The following is a 5,994-nucleotide window of genomic DNA, read 5'->3' on the forward strand; positions in this document are numbered from 1 at the left end:
ATACCCAGCGGTCAATATTATCCGACATACCGCGGTCAAATACCCAGCGGTCAATATTATCCGACATACCGCGGTCAAATACCCAGCGGTCAATATTATCCGACATACCGCGGTCCCATAACAGAGGAGCTCGGCGAACCGAACATATCATACTCCAGAATATCATATAGTGCGCACGATACATAACCGGCCCGGGACTCGGCGAAAGATGCAATAACCATTTGCACGAGCAGAGTAGTGAGTAATCATATGCAATGCAAAACACTTACAAAGACCCAACAACACAATCAAAGCGAACTATTATTTACAACCCAAGATAATAGTCAAATCAGATTTTCTTCCGAATATCACTCGGGAGCATATCAAACCGAACATCAGGAACCATAGTCACGTATCAAAATCACATACATAAAAATCCTTATTTCAGACTCTAAAAATCAATAATTAATCATACTCGGGGGTCGGAAAGATAGTCATATTAAATTCTTTCAAAAATAGGTCGTTAGAACCAAACATGGACAGTCGCGGGACCCACGGTCGAGCGTCAACCCAATCCGGGCCCGCCTATGGAAATTAAAGTCATCACTCGTCATGAAATCATTTGCGAAGATATCAAAGCGATCCGAGCCCTTTCTTGAAAGTTACGGCCGTTCGTAGTTTCGGAATCATTTAGGAACAAAACTCTTTTGAAAACAAAACTTTTATGCAACTTTTGAAATTTAGTCATACAAAAGACATAAGGACCATAAATCAACTAAATTAAGAGTACGAATGTCAAGAAACAAATAAGAATCGTTTACGAGCTTATCAAAGCAATCCGGTTCTGTCCATGAAAGTCACGGACATTTTTAGACATAAGATCCTTTCGGAACTAACCGTTTACAAAGCATTTCAAATCCAATCGTATCAAAGACATACGGACCATAGCTTGACCATATTAAGGATGCCAACATCACAAAGAAAATATGAATCATAAACATGTTCGGATTTTTTGAATAGAATTACCCCCAAGGCTCATAACGTATCACAACTTACTTGCGTCTAGGACATGCCAAAAGGAAAGAAGGATAGGCTTCACATACCTCGTCCGCTCTCAAAGTCAATCCAAACTCAAACCTCGGGCTCTCCAAAATCTACACAATATCATTAAATACCAACGTTACTATAGGCATTTTGGAGTTCATTTCTAAACGAACACTAAATTCCACAGAAATTTGGGCATCATTTCCCCTGTAAATGCACCACCCCGAGAATTCAACTCGGCCAAATTCATCAACAACAACACCAACAACCAAACCAGCAACATCAATAATCAATTTAAAACGCATTCTAGCATTAAATACTCTTTCTACATAATCCGACAACATTCCTTATATTCACTTCAACGGCTTACATTCAAGCCAACATCAACGCTCATACATCCCAATACTAACCCGAACCCATACCAACAATATTCAAAAACATTTTAAACAATTCATACAACATTTCAAACATCCCAAACAACACTCCAATCCACCCGAAAACTGCCCCAACCCGAAAACAACATCCATGACACATTCCTAACTTCCGAATCATGATTTGCACCAACAATTCACATTTTAACAATGTCATTCTCATAAATATACGGTTTACATCAAATGCACAATGACCTCAAAATCAGCCCGCAACACTTACAATATCAATTTGAGTCATTAAACTCTTATCGTCAACATAGAATCTACAACGACAACAATCAAAATACTAATTAACATTAATTCATTTCTTGTCACACAAATGGCCTATATTCGGCCAACACTTCCCACATACATATGTTGATGATTCTCATTCTTTTCTCCACTCTACAACATGCTAACTAGACTTTAATTCATTACTTCAATGCAACACAACAACACACACACACGGCCACACACACCATGCACACGCTCCACTCTATATGCAATATCTCCATGAATTTCATCCATTTTCATCTACTACAACATGCACACATCATTCATAACACATAAAACAAGATTAAATCTTACCTTTCTTCTTCAACTTCACAACTAGGCTAGGGTTTGCGATCTACAAAACGGATGGTTTGATGACCCAAACAACACTTCCACGCTACTTAGGGACCTCCAACTAGTGGATTTGCAACAAGGAAATATTTTTGGAATGGCTAATTTTTGGTCTTGAAAAATGGAGGGTTGGCCGAATGGTTCCCTTTGTTGTTCATCAAGTTCCTCTTTTTTTTCTAAGTGTTGGAATGTTGAAAGATGAATACTTAATCATCTTTTAAGCTCTCACATATATTATACAAGTGTCCATGGCCCACACATGGGTTGGACCAATTAAAATTGGCCACAAAATGTTATACCCCGTACTTTGTACGTTGGAATATTCTAAGTTAGTTGCGACAAGTTATGGACAAGACTTTTTATTTTCGGTTTTGTTGATTTTTTTTGTTTTAATGCACAAGTTGCATATTCATCTTTTCATTCGTATGGAGTGTTAAGGGTAAATTTGGAATAAGGAAAATTTGGGGTTAAAAGTGAATTATGGAAAGTTAAGCATTTCATGAGAATTTGGGGGCTAGAAGTGAAATTTTAGAAACTTGTTATTTCATGAAAATGGCCATATGTGGCCATGTGTAAGGTGTGGGCCATAGGGCCACATGTGCAAATTATATATGTAGAGAAAGATGACTAATTTAATCATCTTCATCATTTTTCATTCTCTAGAAAAATCAAGAAACTTGGAGAGCACAAGTTGAAGGCCATTCGGCCATGAAGGAAAAAAATGAAGACCAAAAGATAGCCACCAAAAAAATTATTTCTTCTAGCTTTTCAACTCTTTGGAAGGTGCTAAACAACATGGAGTAATTGTTAGAGCAAACAAATCCCTTGTTCATGCAATTCCCAACCCTAGCCAAGTGAAGAACAAAGTGGAAAGGGTGAGTTTTAATCCTCTTTTTAATATGTTATGAATGGTTTGTGTATGTTGTCGAGTGTGGAAATGAATGGGAATCATGAAATTGGAGTGTTGTTGTTGTGGCCGTGAAGGTGCTATGTGTTGTAGGAATAATGAATTGATGTTAATTAGTATTTTGGTTGTTGTTGTTATGTATTCTATGATGAGAATGAAGGTTCAATGACTCAAGTGGAAATTGGGCCGTGTATTGTGTTGTAGCCGTGGGTATGTGACATTATGTGGAAATGAAGAACTAAATTTATTTAGTATGTTTGGATTGTTGTGTTGAGGATTCTATGGTGCTAATGAAAGTTTAAAGGTTTAAAGTGAAGTTATAATTGTTTGCGGCTTGTTATGGAATTTTATATAGTTTATGGAATTTATGGAAGTAATGGATTATTAATGTAGTTCATGAATTCGGAAGGAAGAAAATGTGTTGTGTTGTTTTCTTGAATCTTGTTAGATGATCTTGGGTTAGTTTTGAATATGCGGGCATTGATGTTGGCTCGAATATATGAAGTTAGATTGAATGTGGGTGGAATGTTGTTGAATTGTGTTGAAAAGAATTACTAATGTTAGAATGCGTTTTGAGTTGGTTATTGATGTTGTTTATATGGTTGTTGGTATTGTTGTTGAAGAATTGGCCGAGTTGAATTCTCGGGGTGTTGAATTTATAGGGGAAGTGCTGCCCAAATTTCTGTAAATAAAATGATGGCTTGGATTGGATTCTTAAGTGCTTATGGCTAATGTTTGGTGTCTAATGACATTGTTGTAGATTTGGAGAAGCCGAAACTTGAGTTTGGATTAGCTTAGGAAGCAATCAAGGTATGTAAAGTGTTATGTCCCGTATCTTTACATTGGGACATTATAAAGCTAAGTGCGGCAAGTTAAAGACAAAGCTGTTTTAAGGTTCCCGGTAAGGGTTTTCGCCTCCCGATTTCGTTTCTATGCACAAGTTGCTTATGGATTTCGTTTGGTATAAGAACATTATTGGAGAATAAGGATTAATTGGCCAAGATTGGATGACTAAGTGAGATTAAGAACTTAATTACACCATTAGTGGGCCTAAGTGGCCGTGTGGGTCCCACTTGTGGAATGGCAAGTTCTTATTGGCTAAAAACTTAAGTGGGACACTTGTCCAACCCTTGTAACTCATATATAAGGCAAAATTCTGATTCATATCTCATTATACAATTCATTTCAACATCTCAAAGATTAAGAACATAGAGAGAGAAAGGGAAACTCTCGGCCTAGAGCTAGCCGAGAGTGAGGGTCCAATATCTTCAAAAAAAAAATTCAGTTTTCCTAAGTAATCCAACTCTATTGAAGGTATATTAACGTGTAGCATCCATTGATATAGCAAGAACAAGTGTTAAAATCCAAGAAGTGAAGGTGGAGGCTAGTCGATTGAAGTATAGTTACAAGGTAAGAATGATCATTGTTCTTGTGTTGTATGATGATTTGAATGTACAATTCGTGCATGTTGTTGTTGGATTGATGTTGTGGTTGAACTCAAGGGTGAGCCGTGAGCTTGGTGAAGCCATGGTTGGTTTCATGTTGCATGTTTTGTTGATGAATTGAATGTGTGTCAACATAGGTAAATGTACAAAGATTGTGAAAGTTGGTTTATAATGTTGCATGTTGATATTGGACCGTCCTCTAAAAGTTTACATGAGCCGTGTGTTGTAGGCTTTAATAGAGTCATGTTTAATCTTCTTGTACATATATTGGAAGTGGATTGAATGTGTTGTTGTATGGGTAAATGGGTGAAAACTATGAAGTTGTTGGAGTAATGTGGAAACCGTGTAAAGAGGGGACTGTTTTAGGGGGATTGTAGATCGTTTTGTGCCAAGTTTTAATTGTTGTTGTTATGGACATTATGGTATATTGTATGCATATGGAATATATGAAATGAGGTGTGAAGAAATGAATCATGTTGTAGGAGGAAAACAGTCCAAACCGTGGACTGCTTTGATGATAGGAGTAGAGTTGTGCGTTTTGAATGTTGATTGTTGCTATGGGTGTATAGTGAAAGTGAAATTTAATGATTCAAGTTGAAATTGAAATGGTTTGTGAGCTGTTGTATGAATAAATATGATGTTAATACAGTTCCAAATATTTGTGTAAGTAATGTTGTAAACGTGTTGTTGTCGTTATAAGTTAAAAATTTGGAAAGTTGCTAAATGAGAATGGAAATGTTGTGTGTGTTGTTTGGCTGTGAGTTTGGGACTGAATTGAATGATATACAAGCTGTCCAAAGTTCCCTAAGTCATGTTAAATAAGTTTGGAATGAGATAAGAAAGGAATGATTAGCAATGTTAGCTTGTAGCACTAGTTGGTTTGAATGCGAACGAAACGTCGTCTAAATGTTTGAAAGGGATTGTGAGTGTTAGAGTGCGTATTAAAATCCTTTGTTGACTAACTGTAGCTCGTGATATCTTGATATAGGATAAGTGTTGTTGGGCAGCAAGTACAAGTTATTATACGATTAAACGCTTAAGGTACGCAAAGCCTATTCCTTCCTTCTTTTTGGCATGTCCTAGACGTAAGTAAGATATAATGTGAGCCTCGGGGTGACTCCACTCTCTAGCTGCTAGTATGACATGTGATTGTTATTCGTCCGTAATGTTGAAAATGTTGATATAATGGAACTATGATCTCGTTATTTATTACATAATGGACTAGTATGTGATGTATCGGAGTTCTTATTCTTAAAAGGAATTGCATAAGTATGCTTGATTTTTATAAAATGTAACATGCTAATGTCCGAGAACTAATTTGGTTTACTATTCATTGAGTCTCAAAAATGCTTTATATGTATAAGTGGTTGCTTATTACTACGCTCGTGCTACCGCTTATGTCCTTCATCGAGTCCGGGCCGTGGGTATGTTCTCGTGCGCACAACTATTATACCATTCACCGAGTCCCTCACTAGAGGGCGGACACGTTATATATATATATATATGATGATGATGATATGATGATATGATGATTTGGAGATGGAGGCCAGGAGGGCGTACATTCCTTATTACCGAGTCCCTTACT

This window comes from Lycium ferocissimum, chromosome 12 (genome assembly GCF_029784015.1).
Source record: "Lycium ferocissimum isolate CSIRO_LF1 chromosome 12, AGI_CSIRO_Lferr_CH_V1, whole genome shotgun sequence".
Classification (NCBI taxonomy): domain Eukaryota; kingdom Viridiplantae; phylum Streptophyta; class Magnoliopsida; order Solanales; family Solanaceae; genus Lycium; species Lycium ferocissimum.